This window comes from Bombina bombina, chromosome 7 (genome assembly GCF_027579735.1).
Source record: "Bombina bombina isolate aBomBom1 chromosome 7, aBomBom1.pri, whole genome shotgun sequence".
Classification (NCBI taxonomy): domain Eukaryota; kingdom Metazoa; phylum Chordata; class Amphibia; order Anura; family Bombinatoridae; genus Bombina; species Bombina bombina.
This window is the reverse complement of record NC_069505.1, coordinates 190,874,955-190,893,364: the sequence shown is the minus strand read 5'-3', so window position 1 is coordinate 190,893,364 and position 18,410 is coordinate 190,874,955.

The following is an 18,410-nucleotide window of genomic DNA, read 5'->3' as shown; positions in this document are numbered from 1 at the left end:
TGAACCCAAATTTTTTCTTTCATGATTCAGATAGAGCATGGCATTTTAAGCAACTTTCTAATTTACTCCTATTATCAATTTTTCTTCATTCTCTTGGTATCTTTATTTGAAATGCAAGAATGTAAGTTTAGATGCCGGCCCATTTTTGGTGAACAACCTGGGTTGTCCTTGCTGATTGGTGGATAAATTCATCTACAAAAAATGCTGTCTAGAGTTCTGAACCAAAAAAAAGCTTAGATGCCTTCTTTTTCAAATAAAGATAGCAAGAGAACGAAGAAAAAATGATAATAGGAGTAAATTAGAAAGTTGCTTAAAATTGCTCTAACTGAATCGCAAAATAAAAAATTTACCTGTGAAATAAAAATAAACCTAGCATTAAACTATAAATTAACCTAACATTACTATTCTAATAAAATAAAAAAATACTACCAATTAAAAAAAATCTAAATTACAAATTTCAAAAAACCTAACACTACGAAAAAAATTAAAAAATCTAAAATTACAAAAAATAATAAACACTAAGCTCACAAAAAATAATCAGCAAAATTATCAAAAATATAAACAATTACACCTAATCTAATATCCCTATAAAAATAAAAAGCTCCACACAAAATAAAAACACCCCCTAGCCTACAATAAACTACCAATAGCCCTTAAAATGGCCTTTTGTAGGGCATTGCCCTAAGTTAAACAGCTCTTTTCCTGTAAAAAAATACAAAGTCCCCCCAACAGTAAAACCCACCCAGGGCCGGTGGAAGCGCAAGGCAGTATAGGCAGTCGAGAGTGGGCTGTGTGAATTTAGGGGATTGTGTGAGAGTTCCTATCAAAGGCTGCCAGTGAGTTCATTCAATAGGAGGATAAAAGTCTTGACTAATTTAATCATGACTAATTTGTTTTAAAACGGAACTTATTCAATCTCTCTAATAAGACAAATTTTGGTGATTCTTTTTAATAGGACTTATATAATAGATTTTTTAGGTGTTTTTTTTGATGGTATATACCAATTATGCATATATTTTGGGGAGATGTTCCATTTACATGATTAATTTTGTTCATTTTTTGCTTTAAATGAGTGAGAGTTTGTCTAACAATAAATTATTAATTTACTATATTTAGCTGTGAGTGCCCTCTCTTGCACACACACACACACACATACATATATATATATTATTCCCTTAAAAAAATGTAGGCGCAAATTGCTTGCATTAGCTAACAAAATTTCTTTTGAGGTTTTCAATTTTCACCAGCAGTATACTTTTGCAGAATTGTAATTCTAGTCCAAAATAATACATTTATTTTAATGATATACTCCAGTAGCAAAATCATAATGCAATCCCCTGCTTTATGAATCCTTGTGTTAGGATAATACAGAAGACATTCTCAGTATAACCCCATGACAAGAGCTCTAGTTTGCTGCCTCTATGGATTCTGGGAAAGGGCACGCAGGCTACTTTTTACTCTAATGAATTTAACATGGATCCATTTCCTTTTATGCACAATGTCCCTTACTCTGTCTCTCTCCCTCCGTTCCTTCCTCTGTCTCTCTCCCTCCCTCCCTTGCTCTCCCTCCCTCGCTTCCTCTGTCTCTCTCCCCCCATCCCTTCCTCTGTCCCTCTCCCTCCCTCCCTCCCTCCCTCCCTCCCTCCCTCCCTCCCTCCCTTCCTCTGTCTCTCTTCCTCCCTCCCTTCCTCTGTCTCTCTCCCTCCCTTCCTTGCTCTGTCTCTCTCCCCCTCCCTTCCTCTGTCTCTCTCCCTCCCTTTCTCTGTCTCTCTCTCTCTCTCTCTCCCTCCCTTTCTCTGTCTCTCTCTCTCCCTCCCTTCCTCTGTCTCTCTCCCTCCCCCCTTCCTCTGTCTCTCTCCCTCCCTCCCTTCCTCTGTCTCTCTCCCTCCATCCCTTCCTCTGTCTATCTCCCTCCATCTCTTCCTCTGTCTCTCTCCCTCCCTTCCTCTGCCTTTCTCCCATCCTCCCTTCTTCTGTCTCCCTCCCTCCCTCTGTCTCTCTCCCTGTCTCTCTCCCTTCCTAATTTTTATTATTGATTTACTTTTGAGACATGGAGGATTTTAATCTCAGGCTTTTATCTCCACCATAATTTTAATTAATATATATATATATATATATATATATATATATATATATATATATATATATATATATATATATATATATATATATATATATATATATACTTCAAAGAAAGAAGTATATATATTGTATTTAATCAATAAAGGTTCTGTCAACGTTTCGGTCCTCACAGTGACCTTTGCCAATACTTTCTTAATCTGTGTGTGTGTGATATGTTTAGCGGGGAGCACCCAGGCAATTCACGTATACAGTGAGTGCTTGGATCCCAAAACTATATATATATATATATATATATATATTTGTTATGCAGCACTGCCACAATTTGATTTGTTATGTGGCATAACCATTGTTTGATTTGCTATGCGGTGCTTCCACTGTTTGATGTGGCATTACCATTGTTTGATTTGCATTTAGCCACCAATTAGCAAGAGCTTACATTCCTACTTTTCAAATACAGATAGCAAGAGAAGGAAACAAAATTGATAATAGGAGTAAATGAGAAATTTGCTTAAAATTGCATGTTCTACCTGAATCATGAAAAAAAAAATAATTGGGTTTCATATCCCTTTAACTAGCAATGGGGATGCTATATAATCATGGGGGGGGGGCAAAATGTATCCTTGCCTGTGTGGCCAACAATCCTAGCACTGGCCCTGAACCCACCACCCAACTAAACCCCCAAAATAAAAAACCTAACTCTAAAAAAATCAAATCAGTCAATAGGATTTCAGTAGCTTTCATCCTTTTGGCTGTTTTGAACAGCCAATAGGATTTCAGAAGCTCTCATCCTATTGGCTGATTTGAATTTAAAGAATCAAATCAGCCAATAGGAATGCAAGGTACGCCATTTTAAAATGGCTACCTTGCATTCAATTTCAGTGTACGGCGGTGAGCGTATAAAAAGGACGCTCCACGCAGGATGGGATCGGCTTCCAGAATGGCTCCGCTCTGCGCCGCAGGGATGAAGATAGAAGACGCCCCCAGAATGGATGATGATATTGCCACCTGGATGAAAACTTATCGCCGCCTAGATGGAGATGGATGTCCAGACTTCAGAGACCGTGAGTAGATATTCTGGGGTTAGTGTTAGTATTTTTTAATAGTTTTTTTTGGGGTGTTTTTTTTTTTAGATTAGGGCTTTGGGCTTTTATAAAAGAGCTGAATGTCCTTTTAAGGGCAGTGAAAAAGAGCTGAATTCCCTTCTAAGGGTGATGCCCATACAAATGCCCCTTTAGGGGGAAATGGGTAGCTTAGGCTTTTTTTAGAGTTAGGTTTTTTATTTTGGGGGGTTGGTTGGGTGGTGGGTTTTACTGTTGGGGGGACTTTGTATTTTTTACAGGTAAAGGAGCTGTTTAAACTAGGGCAATGCCCTACAAAAGCGCTTTTAAGGGCCATATTGTAGCCTAGGCTAGGGGGTGTTTTTATTTTGGGGGCTTTTTTATTTTTATAGGGCTATTAGATTAGGTGTAATTGTTTTAATTTTTGTTCATTATTTTTTGTAAGCTTAGTGTTTATTATTTTTTGTAATTTTTTTTTTTAAATCTTTATTTTTTTTTTTTTTATATTCCATATTGCAATTTCATATAGTTACAGAAATTAAACATTAACAGTTAGTGTGGCTGAATAGCCCTCAGAAAAATAAAACAAAAATAACACAATCTTGATTTCCATTCAACATAATATTTCATTATCGTTACTTTGATTATGAACATAATACTTTCTAACAGACATGAATAGGAAACTGGTTGGGTGAAAAAGTAAAACCGAAAAAAAAAAAAGAGAAAAAAAAAGGGAAAAAACAATTATAGCATATAAATATATAGATGTTTCCTCCAACCCCATCTCACCCACTATATCTCTTCATTATTAATTGTGAGCCAGGTACTAGGAAAAGTGTCTGCCAGCACTTGCAATTGAAAAAAAACTGATTTGACAAATGGTTTAACTATAATATTTTGAGTCCCGGATGGCAGTGATAATATAAATACTTTCCACTGTTTAAAGAACAATTCTACTCGGTCATCAGACATTCCTTGGAGATTGTATTGCTCAGACAGACAATGAGATAGCAGGGCCTGTTTGAGTTCTCTCAAGGTAGGAGCCCTTTTTGCCTTCCATTTTCTCAGTATCAAATTTCTGCTCAAGAATATAATTGTATTAATCAGTTTCAAATTCCGAACTGCTCTTTGATATTTGACTAAAAAAAAAATCTCCAAGGGCTGAACAGCGTAGTCAAGTTTAAGAGTAACATTCATCCAATACACTGTCTTGGCCCAAAACTGCCCAATTATTGGGCAGGCCCAAAAACAGTGTATGATATCTGCCAAGGTAGCGCTACATCTAGCACAAACAATACTAGCCCCATACCACCTCGATAATTTTGCAGGGGTCAAATATGTCATTAGAGCTATTCTAATTTGAGATTCTCTCCATGCTGTCAAAACCCAGCTCTTTTCTGTTAACTTAAAAGTATCTAATATTACCTGTCTATCAATATATGGAAACGCAGGGCGCCATTTAGTTACTATATAATCTAATTGTTCTAAAGAGGGCCTCTGATTAAGAAGAGAGTAGAGAGGTGAGATAGAATAACATCCCGTTGAATAAATGTTAATCTTGGTTTGTAACTCTTGAAGCGACCAGTCCAGACCATATCTTTGTTTAAGTTCACCTATATAATTCCTTACTTGCAAAAATGCATAAAAATCACGCTTTGTAAGTCCAAATTGGTTACATAGCTCTCCAAAAGTTAATGCGTTTAAATTTACATCTAACAATTGCATAATACAAATCAGACCTTTCCTTAACCATTGTATAAATGGTCCGTCGCCTAGACCTGGCAAGAAATTTGGATTCCCAGTAATAGGGAGAAATTTGGAGACATGTGGAGAACATCCCGTTTCATTACATATTTCCTGCCAGGCTATAATAATATTTTTGAAGGCTATAAGTTGAAAGGGATCTGAAGGGAGCTCTGTAATTATACAATGTAACAACGCATTTAATCTAAATGGGACGACCAGTGAGGATTCCCAGGCTATTGAGGAGATTTGTTCCCGCTCTAGTAACCAATCTATCGTGACCTTACTGAGAGCAGCTAGACTATATAATTGCATATTCGGCAGTGCCAACCCTGCCGCTGTTTTATTATTCATAACCCGAGCTATCGCTATACGTAGTTTAGTGCCTTTCCATAAAAAATTTAAACAGGCCTTGTTGTATTCTTTTAAGTCAGTTTTATGGATAGGGATTGGAATATTTTGTATATAATAAAATAATTTGGGAAATAACACTGTTTTTATTAGCATAACCCTTGCAGTTAGTGAGATTGGTAAATTAATCCAGTCTTCCATTTTCCGTTTACAGGCAATAAAGCATTTATGGAAATTCATATTGTACCATTCCTCCAGATTAGGGCTTAACGTAATACCTAGATATGATATCATCCGTGCTTCAGCAAAAGGATGTATGACATCATGATCTTTTTTTTTGTCCAGCCACATCAACTCCGATTTTGACAGGTTGATCTTATATCCAGATATTTTCCCGAAAATGCTAATCGTTTCAAGAAATTTGGGTAAAGTATCTTTGATGTTACTCATAAATAGGAGCAGATCATCTGCATACAACAATAATACTAATTTTTGTCCCTCGATATTGATGCCCTCTAATTTTTGTCGAAGCATAATCGCCACTGGCTCTAAAGATATATTAAATAGTAGGGGCGAAAGCGGGCAACCTTGACGGGTACCCCTTTGTAAGAGGAAACATTCTGTAATCTCCCCATTAATAATTAAGGCCAACCTCGGGTCTGAGTAAATTAATTGAATAAATTGATTGAAATTTCCCATTATTCCGAATTGCTCTAGTGAAAAAAATAAGTGCTCCCAAGAAATATGATCAAATGCCTTTTCCGCATCTACCGATAATAAGGCTAAATCTTCAGTACTCCTATGTATATCTTTTTTAAGTTCATTACAGCAAAAGTCCAATAATGTCAGGACTTTACGCATATTTTTGGCAGGATTCCTCTCAGGCATAAAGCCTGATTGGTTTTCATGAATTATTGAACCAAGATGCGGCTTTAATTTGTTTGCCAAGATATTCATTAATAATTTATAATCCGTATTTAGAATTGATATCGGTCTGTACGAGGCTGTTAGTTCTGGGTCTCTATTTTTTTTCGCAATTAGGGTAATATTGGCGGCCGTAAAATATGGGGAACACTTATTTTTTTTCAATGAAATAGAAATTGAATAATTTCTGGAGGAATGGTACAATATGCTCTTGTAGGATCCTGTAAAATTCAGTTGGTAGACAGTCAGGTCCGGCTGCCTTATTAGTCTTAGCCGATTTAATTGCAGTATGTATTTCAGCCTCTAATATAGGCGTGTTAATCTCCGCTAGCGTATCTACAGAGAGTTTAGGTACCTTAATCTTATCCCAAAACAATTTCCTTTTATCTATATTGCATTCTTCTAATTTATATAAATCTTTAAAATACTCCAATTTTTTTTTACTGATATCCGTATTACTTGTTGCTCTCGTGGTACCTTTCTTAATTGCTGTTATAGTATTCTTATTCACTCTTTTCGTTATTCTAGCTAAGAATTTGGCCAATATACCTCCGAACCCCCCAATACAAAGGCTTTTGTCTTTGTATTTCTTGGATAGAATTTTGTTTTAGGAAAACATCTCTAGCTTCTTTAGCATTTATATACTTATTCCAATTAGGATTTGTACAGTTCCCCAAATATGTTATGTAGGAATTCTAAACCTGATTAGTCAACTGAGTTTCGCGAGCCCTAAATTTCCTTTTACGCTGACACATATAGGCCTTCATTTTTCCATTCAAAACTACTTTGGCCGCCTCCCAAAATATCTCCGGTTTATTTATATATGCTCTATTATAGTTAACGTATTCTCTCCATTGGTTACTTAACCAATTTTGAAAATCTATATTATTCATCAAGTGTTTAGGGAAAAAAAGAGGCGGATTAGACGTAGATCGCTTATTTAGAGCATTTATTGCTAATGTAATGATAGCATGATCTGAAATTGCTATCTCTCCAATCTCTGCTCTCCACTCTAATCCAGTCAGGGAGTCTGAAATCAAAAATAGATCGATCCTGGACAATGCCTGATGTCCTTTTGACATACAGGTATACGCTCTTACATCTGGGTTTTGTGCTCGCCAAATGTCGGTCAGTCCTAGTTGTGCTCGGAATTTCTGCAGGATACGTACTTTTCTATCACGTTTAAACTGTGTTTTTTTATTCTGTCTATCTAATAGCGGATCGCCTATTAGATTAAAATCACCAGCGCCTACAGGGAGTGCAGAATTATTAAGCAAGTTGTATTTTTGAGGATTAATTTTATTATTTAACAACAACCATGTTCTCAATGAACCCAAAAAACTCAGTAATATCAAAGCTGAATAGTTTTGGAAGTAGTTTTTAGTTTGTTTTTAGTTATAGCTATTTTAGGGGGATATCTGTGTGTGCAGGTGACTATTACTGTGCATAATTATTAGGCAACTTAACAAAAAACAAATATATACCCATTTCAATTATTTATTTTTACCAGTGAAACCAATATAACATCTCAACATTCACAAATATACATTTCTGACATTCAAAAACAAAACAAAAACAAATCAGTGACCGATATAGCCACCTTTCTTTGCAAGGACACCCAAAAGCCTGCCATCCATGGATTCTGTCAGTGTTGATCTGTTCACCATCAACATTGCGTGCAGCAGCAACCACAGCCTCCCAGACACTGTTCAGAGAGGTGTACTGTTTTCCCTCCTTGTAAATCTCACATTTGATGATGGACCACAGGTTCTCAATGGGGTTCAGATCAGGTGAACAAGGAGGCCATGTCATTAGATTTTCTTCTTTTATACCCTTTCTTGCCAGCCACGCTGTGAAGTACTTGGACGGAGCATTGTCCTGCATGAAAATCATGTTTTTCTTGAAGGATGCAGACTTCTTCCTGTACCACTGCTTGAAGAAGGTGTCTTCCAGAAACTGGCAGTAGGACTGGGAGTTGAGCTTGACTCCATCCTCAACCCGAAAAGGCCCCACAAGCTCATCTTTGATGATACCAGCCCAAACCAGTACTCCACCTCCACCTTGCTGGCGTCTGAGTCGGACTGGAGCTCTCTGCCCTTTACTAATTCAGCCACGGGCCCATCCATCTGGCCCATCAAGACTCACTCTCATTTCATCAGTCCATAAAACCTTAGAAGAATCAGTCTTGAGATATTTCTTGGCCCAGTCTTGACGTTTCAGCTTGTGTGTCTTGTTCAGTGGTGGTCGTCTTTCAGCCTTTCTTACCTTGGCCATGTCTCTGAGTATTGTACACCTTGTGCTTTTGGGCACTCCAGTGATGTTGCAGCTCTGAAATATGGCCAAACTGGTGGCAAGTGGCATCTTGGCAGCTGCACGCTTGACTTTTCTCAGTTCATGGGCAGTTATTTTGCGCCTTGGTTTTTCCACACGCTTCTTGCGACCCTGTTGACTATTTTGAATGAAACGCTTGATTGTTCGATGATCACGCTTCAGAAGCTTTGCAATTTTAAGAGTGCTGCATCCCTCTGCAAGATATCTCCCTATTTTTGACTTTTCTGAGCCTGTCAAGTCCTTCTTTTGACCCATTTTGCCAAAGGAAAGGAAGTTGCCTAATAATTATGCACACCTGATATAGGGTGTTGATGTCATTAGACCACACCCCTTCTCATTACAGAGATGCACATCACCTAATATGCTTAATTGGTAGTAGGCTTTCGAGCCTATACAGCTTGGAGTAAGACAACATGCATAAAGAGGATGATGTGGTCAAAATACTCATTTGCCTAATAATTCTGCACTCCCTGTATAAGGTCTTGTCCTATGTATTTATGTAAGCGCAGTGTCATATTGTTCCAGAATTCCTTATCGACTTTGTTCGGACCATAGATGTTGCACAGGATAAGTCGTTTCTCATTATAGAGTATTTCAAAAATTTGGAACTGACCTTCTGCATCTAATATCGAGGTCTCAATTTTATAGTTCAGAGCCTTATTAAGTAATATAGCTACACCTCTTTTACGTGAATTATATGGGGCTGCTATCACTTCCCCCACCCACTTAGTCTGTAATTTAGGAATTTCAGTATCATCCAGGTGAATCTCCTGCAAAAAGGCTATATCTGGCTTATCCTTGGCCAAATGCTTAATTACGGATTTCCTCTTTATTGGCGAGTTTATGCCACCCACATTCCAGGAAGCAATTTTAAGAGGCAAAGCCATTTTTTATTTTAAAAAGATAACAATTATCCTAAAAGGAATGCTTCATCTAAAAATAGTACCAAAGGTAAATATGGCCAAAAAAGAGGCGGGGAGATGGGGGAGGAGGGAAAGAGCGAGGAGAGAAAAAAAAAACCCACCAGAGACAATAGGAGAAATTAAAACTTGCGCAATGCGATCCATTGCGACCACTAAACATCATCAAACAATATATACAAACACAATCCATCCTTGATTTGATACCCTCAATAGATTAGATAAGAATGCAACCTATCCCCAGATCAAGTTATAACTAAATCTTTACATAAAGAAAATGCTTCATCTGTATTATTTACTGTGTGAGACTTCCCTTCTTTCGTTAATATAACTGGGTAGACTAGTCTAACATTATAGCCTGCCTTCATGAATTTTGTGAAAAATGGTGACATTTCCCTTCTTTTAGCTACTGTCTCGGCAGAAAAATCTTGGAAAATTAAGATCTTATATGAGTCAATGCAAGGAGAATCAAGTTTTCTATAATACTTTAAGTACAAAAGCTTATCTTGGTAGTTAACAAATTTAAAGATAATTGTTCTAGGTTTAGCATCAATATTGTCAGTTTCTCTCAGAAATCCAATTCGATGGACTCTCTCTATTTGGAAGGCTACGGGGGGGGGGGGGGGCGGTATCAGGAGTGCCTGAGGAAGAATGACAGCGACAAAGGCCATCAAGTCCTGCGGACCCACCGATTCTGGTAGGCCAACAACCCTCAGGTTATTGCACCTTGACCTATCTTCTAGGTCTTCAATCCTTGCCTGAAGTGACGCGATGGCCTTATCTTGTTTAATCGTAATAGGCGTGGTACTATTGATCCTGTCCTCTAGCTCAGACACTCTAGTCTCTACCTCCTCCATTCTAGTATTAAATTGTCGAATTTCACAAGATAGATTTGCAATTTCAGATTTGATCTCTTTTATGACCGCATCTAAATGGGGAGTAAATATTTTTGCTATCTCCGCCCCCAATTCTGCCATATCGCTGCTGCCAATACCAGACAGTCTTCGCTCCTGTGAGATATCTAGGGTGGGGTCAGCTGATTTTAAACTGACTTTTTGTCTCTTTTGGGTGGCATATTTGGTGAGGAGCTTTTTTGGAGTGAGATAAATCTATCCATTCACCTGTGTTAATATGTTAGCATGCGTTATGTGTAAGTGAGTCCAATTGTCTTTTACAATACGAAGTGTTTCCAATAACCTGAATAAAAAAATGAGTGTTTTGTGTGACTGTCGTGTGACAAAGAAGACGAAGAAAAAATAAATAAATTGTAATTTAGATTTTTTAATTAGTATTATTTTTTTTATTTTATTAGAATAGTAATGTTAGTTTAATTTATAGTTTAATGTTAGGTTTATTTTTATTTCACAGCTTAGTTTTTACGTATATTGTAATTTTAATTTAAAGTTAGGGGGGTGTTAGGTTTAGGGGTTAATAGTTTAATTTAGTATTTTGCGATGTGGGGGGCCGGCGGTTTAGGGGTTATTAGGTTTATTTAGCCACATTGATGTGGGAGGCCGGAGGTTTAGGGGTTAATAGGTTTATTTAGTGGCGGTGATGTGGGAGGCCGGAGGTTTAGTGGTAATAGGTTTATTTAGTGGCAGCGATGTGGGAGGCCGGAGGTTTAGGGGTTAATAACTTTATTATAGTGGTGGTGATGTGGGAGGCCGGAGGTTTAGGGGTTAATAACTTTATTATAGTGGCGGTGATGTCAGGGAGTGGCGGATTAGGGGTTAATATATTTAAATAGTGTTGGCGATGTGGGTGGGTGGCAGATTAAGGGTTGATAAGTTTTAAATAGTGTTTGAGATGTAGGAGGGCGGCGGTTTAGGGGTTACTATGTAGTCTATGGGTGTTAGTGTACTTTGTAACAGTTTAGTTATGAGTTTTGAGAAACATTTTTGTTACACAAAATCCTTAACTACTGCTCTCAGATGGCGGTATGGATTGTGTTGGTAAAGGCTGTAACACAAGCTTTTTAGCCTGAACGCACAACCTGTAATACCGGGGCTATGAAAATCCCACACAAAAACGTCATTTTTTTGAGTGCAGAATGGACGTTGCGTTACAGGCTAATATGTTTGCGGTATAGCTATACCGACATGACTCGTAATATGCGTTCCTGGCCATTACGCTAGAATGGCCATTTTTTCAGCGTCAAAAGCCTTACCGCAACACTTGTATTCTAGTCATAATTAAATTACTATACCCCTGACCTAACACCCCGTACCTAACAACCCCTAAGTTAACCCCAATTATCTACATTAAAAAATACTAAGTTACAAACAATAAAAATAAAAAAGATAAAAATAAATAACATTAAATTAATCTAAGATTACAAAAATAAAATATTCTAACATTACATAAAATAATAAACCAAATTGTCAAAAATTAAAAAATTAAACCTTATCCCTATGAAAATAAAAAAGCCCCCCAAAATAAAAACACTCCCTAAATAGCCCTTAAAAGGGCCTTTTGTAGGGCATTGCCCTAAGTTAAACAGCTCTTTTACCTTAAAAAATACTAAGTCCCTCCTCTAACAGTAAAACCCCCCACCCACCAAACCCCCAAAATAAAAAACCTAACACTAAAAAAATTCTAAACTACCCATTGCCCCTAAAGGGGCATTTGTATGGGCATTGCCTTTAAAATGGCATTCAGCTCTTTTACTGCCCTTAAAAAGGGCATTTAGCTCTTTTTCAAAGGCCCTTTAAAACCCTAATCTAAAAAAAAAAAAACAACAAAAAATGAAAAAAAAAAAGCCTAAGTCTCTAACCCCCAGATAGGTACTCACGGCTCCTGAAGTCCAGCACTGAAGTCTTCTTCCAAGCGTCAATATTTTCTATCTTCTTCCAGGAACAAGCCGGCTTGGAGCGGAGGTCTGAACTGAATACTGGTGACGGCAGAACTGAAGACCAGCAACCGCAGAGCCATGGAACATGGAGATCCTCTTCGTATGATCACCGTGTTTGAATTCCTATTGGCTGATTTGAGTCTTCAAATTTATATCAGCCATTAGGATGAGAGTTACTGAAATTGGGTTTGGTGGGTGGGGGGTTTTACTGTTAGTGGGGGGACTTAGTATTTTTTAAGGTAAAAGAGCTGTTTAACTTAGGGCAATGCCCTACAAAAGGCCCTTTTAAGGGTTATTGGTAGTTTAGTATTAGATTAGCGGGTGTTTTTATTTTGGGGGGGCTTTTTTATTTTCATAGGGATTAGGTTTAATTTTTTGATAATTTGGTTTATTATTTTATGTAATGTTAGGATTTTTTATTTTTTGTAATTTTAGATTAATTGAATCTTAGTTTTTTTAATTTGTTAGTAATGTTAGCTTTCTTTATTTTGATTGTAACTTAGTATTTTTTAATATAGGTAATTGGGGTTAATTTAGGGAGTGTTAGGTTAGGGGGCTTAGTAATTGAATTAGTTATTTGCGTTGTGTGGGTTTGGAGGTTTAGGGGTTAATAGTTTTATTAGGATTATTGTGTTGTTTGGGTTTGGCGGTTTATGGGTTAATAGTTTTATTAGGATTATTGCGTTGTGTGGGTTTGGTGGATTAGGGGTTAATAGATTTATAAGGTTTGCTGTGATGTGGGTTAATGGCGGATTAGGAGTTAATAGTTTTAAGAGGGACTTTGTGATGTGGGTGAATGTCAGATTAGGGGTTAATACTTTTATTAGGTAGTTTGCGATGTTGGTTTGGTGGTTTAGGGGTTAATAATTTTATTAGAATTATTGCGTTGTGTGGGTTTGGCTGATTAGGGGTTAATAGATTTATAAGGATTGTTTTGATGTGGGTTAATGGTGGATTAGGGGTTATTAGATTTAATAGGTACTTTGCGATGTGGGTTAATGGCAGATTAGGGGTTAATAGTTTTAATAGGGACTTTGCGGTGTGGGTGAATGGTGGATTAGGGGTTAATACATGTATTAGGTAGTTTGCGATGTTGGGGTTGGCGGAGTTAGAAATTAATACTTTTATTAGGTAGATTGCGATGTGGGTGAATGGCAAATTAGGGTTTAATAGTTTAATTAGGCATATTGCGTTGTGAGGGTGTTTTATTAGCTCCAATGTGGGTTTGATGGCGGGTATAGGGGTTTTACGTGTCGGGTTTAATTTTGGGAAGCAGGTTAGACTTTTATGGGAGATTTGACATTTTTTTCTTTTCTTAGGCGCCTGCAGTTTCTAAAGTATCGTAAATCACTGGCGACTCCAGAAATGTGTATTTACGCTAATTTCTGGACATTGCTAGTTTATCTGATTTACGGCACTTTATGAACTGCCGGTGTCGTATATGTGATACCCTGATGTGCGAGGTGAAATTATGGGCGGCGCGGGTTTCAGCAGTTGCGCTAAAGCCTGCGCCATATTTGTAATCTCGCCCAAGGTATGCTTTCTTCTTTGTAATTTTAATTAGGCATATTGCGTTGTGAGGGTGTTAATAATTTTATTATTAGCTCCAATATGGGTTTGATGGCGGGTATAGGGGTTTTACGTGTCGGGTTTAATTTTGGGAAGCAGGTTAGACTTTTACAGGAGATTTGACATTTTTTTCTTTTCTTAGGCGCCGGCAGTTTCTAAAGTATCGTAAATCACTGGCGACTCCAGAAATGTGTATTTACGCTAATTTCTGGACATTGCTAGTTTATCTGATTTACGGCACTTTATGAACTGCCGGTGTCGTATATGTGATACATTGATGTGCGAGGTGAAATTACGGGCGGCGCGGGTTTCAGCAGTTGCGCTAAAGCCTGCGCCATATTTGTAATCTCGCCCAAAGTATGATTTCTTCTTTGTAATTTAAATATTATTACTAAATTGTATTTCTTATATGAAAATGTATTTTACACCCTTTAGCGGGATTCATGGCTAGAAAGGTAGAATTTGCTTTTAGACAATCCTGTGAAGGACCCTGTACAACTGATAAATCTTCTTTTAGATAATCTTGATGCAGCAGAGAGTTACTCATGCAAAGTATACAGGGAGTGCAGAATTATTAGGCAAATGAGTATTTTGACCACATCATCCTCTTTATGCATGTTGTCTTACTCCAAGCTGTATAGGCTCGAAAGCCTACTACCAATTAAGCATATTAGGTGATGTGCGTCTCTGTAATGAGAAGGGGTGTGGTCTAATGACATCAACACCCTATATGAGGTGTGCATAATTATTAGGCAACTTCCTTTCCTTTGGAAAAATGGGTCAAAAGAAGGACTTGACAGGCTCATAAAAGTCAAAAATAGTGAGATATCTTGCAGAGGGATGCAGCACTCTTAAAATTGCAAAGCTTCTGAAGCGTGATCATCGAACAATCAGCGTTTCATTCAAAATAGTCAACAGGGTCGCAAGAAGCGTGTGGAAAAACCAAGGCGCAAAATAACTGTCCATGAACTGAGAAAAGTCAAGCGTGCAGCTGCCAAGATGCCACTTGCCACCAGTTTGGCCATATTTCAGAGCTGCAACATCACTGGAGTGCCCAAAAGCACAAGGTGTGCAATACTCAGAGACATGGCCAAGGTAAGAAAGGCTGAAAGACGACCACCACTGAACAAGACACACAAGCTGAAACGTCAAGACTGGGCCAAGAAATATCTCAGTTTTATGGACTGATGAAATGAGAGTGAGTCTTGATGGGCCAGATGGATGGGCCCGTGGCTGGATTGGTAAAGGGCAGAGAGCTCCAGTCCGACTCAGACGCCAGCAAGGTGGAGGTGGAGTACTGGTTTGGGCTGGTATCATCAAAGATGAGCTTGTGGGGCCTTTTCGGGTTGAGGATGGAGTCAAGCTCAACTCCCAGTCCTACTGCCAGTTTCTGGAAGACACCTTCTTCAAGCAGTGGTACAGGAAGAAGTCTGCATCCTTCAAGAAAAACATGATTTTCATGCAGAACAATGCTCCATCACACGCGTCCAAGTACTCCACAGCGTGGCTGGCAAGAAAGGGTATAAAAGAAGAAAATCTAATGACATGGCCTCCTTGTTCACCTGATCTGAACCCCATTGAGAACCTGTGGTCCATCATCAAATGTGAGATTTACAAGGAGGGAAAACAGTACACCTCTCTGAACAGTGTCTGGGAGGCTGTGGTTGCTGCTGCACGCAATGTTGATTGTGAACAGATCAAAACACTGACAGAATCCATGGATGGCAGGCTTTTGAGTGTCTTTGCAAAGAAAGGTGGCTATATTGGTCACTGATTTGTTTTTGTTTTGTTTTTGAATGTCAGAAATGTATATTTGTGAATGTTGAGATGTTATATTGGTTTCACTGGTAAAAATAAATAATTGAAATGGGTATATATTTGTTTTTTGTTAAGTTGCCTAATAATTATGCACAGTAATAGTCACCTGCACACACAGCTATCCCCCTAAAATAGCTATAACTAAAAACAAACTAAAAACTACTTCCAAAACTATTCAGCTTTGATATTAATGAGTTTTTTGGGTACATTGAGAACATGGTTGTTGTTCAATAATAAAATTAATCCTCAAAAATACAACTTGCCTAATAATTCTGTACTGCCTGTATGCTGTTTTTTTTTTTACATTATATTTGAAGAAATATAAATAAGTGTAAAACACCATACCAAATGCCAGAGTGACTGCATTAACTCAGGTCTGTTTATTATTAAAATTAAATCCAGTTACTTTGATGTGTGCTGCCGTGCTGGGCAAATGCTCCCAGCCCCCCCTCTACGGCTCAAAGCAGGATCCGGCCTTTATTTATCCTCTTAGCTCCTAGTAGTGATTGCCTGCTAGCAACGTTTGTTAGACTGAATTCAATGTGTGATAATGTGTGTGTGACATGCAAGAAAGTCTTCCCTTTAAAGACATCAAAGAGTGAATGTTCTGCTTATGTGTAACTGGAGACTTATTTCTATTCTTAAAACTCTCCTCATTTTCGCCTTTCTTCTTCCTCCTCTCCTCTCTCCCCTCTCTCTCATGTATTCTCTCTGCTGTCTTCTCTCTCATATCTTCTCTCTCATATCTCTCCTCTCATCTCTCCACTCTCTCTCTCTCCTGTGTCCTCTCTCATCTCTCTCTCATGTCTCCTCTCTCATCTCTCCCCTCTCTCTCTCTCCTGTGTCCTCTCTCATCTCTCTCTCATGTCTCCTCTCTCATCTCTTCCCTCTCTCTTCTCTTTCCTCTCATCTCTTCCCTCTTTCTCATGTCTCCTTTCTCATCTCTCCTCTCTCTAGTGTCTCCTCTCTCATCTTTTCAATCTCTCTTCTGTCTCCTCTCTCTCTCTCTCTCTCTCTCTCTCTCTCTCTCTCTCTCACTCACTCTCATGTCTTCTCTCTAATCTCACCCCCCCTGTCTCTTTCTCTCATGTCTCCTCTCTCATCTCACCCCTCTCTCTCTAATGTCTCTCTCATTTCTCCTCTCTCTCTCATTTCTCCTCTCTCCTCTTTCTCTCTCTCTCTCTCTCTCTCTCTCTCTCTCTCTCTCTCTCTCTCTCTCTCTCTCTCTCTCTCTCTCCCTCTCTCTCTCATATCTCCTCTCTAATTCCCCTATCTCTCTCTCTCTCTCTCTCTCTCTCTCTCTCTCTCTCTCTCTCTCTCTCTCTCTCTCTCTCTCTCTCTCTCTCTCTCTCTCTCTCTCTCTCTCTCTCTCTCTCTCTCTCTCTCTCATGTCTCTTCTCTCATCTCTCTCTCTCTCTCTCTCTCTCTCTCTCTCTCCTCTCTCTCTCTCTCTCTCTCTCTCTCTCTCTCTCTCTCTCTCTCTCTCTCTCTCTCTCTCTCTCTCTCTCTCTCTCTCTCTCTCTCTCTCTCTCTCATTTCTCCTCTTTCATCTCTTTTCATCTCTCCCCTCTCATTTCTCTCATCTCACCTCTCTCTCTCTCTCTCTCTCTCTCTCTCTCTCTCTCTCTCTCTCTCTCTCTCTCTCTCTCTCTCTCTCTCTCTCTCTCTCTCTCTCTCTCTCTCTCTCTCTCTCGCTAATGTTTCCCCTTACATCTCACCCTTCTCTCTCTCATGTCTCCTCTCTCATCTCTCCCCTCTCATTTCTGTCTCCTCTCTTTCATTCCTCCTCTCTCTCTCTCTCTTTCTTTCTCTCTCATATCTCCTCTCTCATCTCACCTCCCCCACTCTCTCTCTCTCTCTCTCTCTCTCTCTCTCTCTCTCTCTGTCATGTCTCCTCTCTCTTATCTCACCCCACTCTCTCTAATGTTTTCTCTCTCATCTATCCCTCTTTATCTCTCTCTCTGTCTCTCTCTCTCTCATCTCTCCTCATCTCTCCCCCTCTCTCTCTATCTATCTCTCATGTCTCCTCTCTCACCCCTATCTCTCTCTCTCTCATGTCTTCTCTCTCATCTACCCCCTCTCTCTCACTCTCTATCTACTGACTCCTATCTCATCTCTTCCCTCTCTCTAATGTATCCTCTCTCCTCTCTACCCTCTCACTCTTGTCTCCTCTCTCATCTCTTTCCTCTCTCTCATGTCTTCTTTCTCATCTCTCCCCTCTCTTTTAGGTCTCCTGTCTCATCTCTCCCTTCTCTCTTTTCTGTCTCCTCTCTCATCACTCCCCTCTCTCTCAATTCTCCTCTCTCATTTCTCACCTCTCTCATGTCTCCTCTCTCATCTCTCTCTCTCTCTCTCTCTCTCTCTCTCTCTCTCTCTCTCTCTCTCTCTCTCTCTCTCTCTCTCTCTCTTTCTCTCCCATGTTTCCTCTCTCTCTAATGTTTCCCCTTACATCTCGCCCCTCTCTCTCTCTCTCTCTCTCTCTCTCTCATGTCTCCTCTCTCATCACTCCCCTCTCTCTCAATTCTCCTCTCTCATTTCTCACCTCTCTCATGTCTCCTCTCTCATCTCTCCCCCTGTATCTCTCTCTCTATCTCTCTCTCTTTCTCTCTCATGTCTCCTCTCTCATCTCTTACCTCTCTCTCCTGTGTCCTCTCTCATCTCTTCTCTATCTCTCTCCCCTCTCTCTCTCTCTTTCTCTCTCATGTCTCCTTCCTCATCTCTTCCCTCTCTCTCTCTTTCTCTCTCATATCTCATCTCACCTCC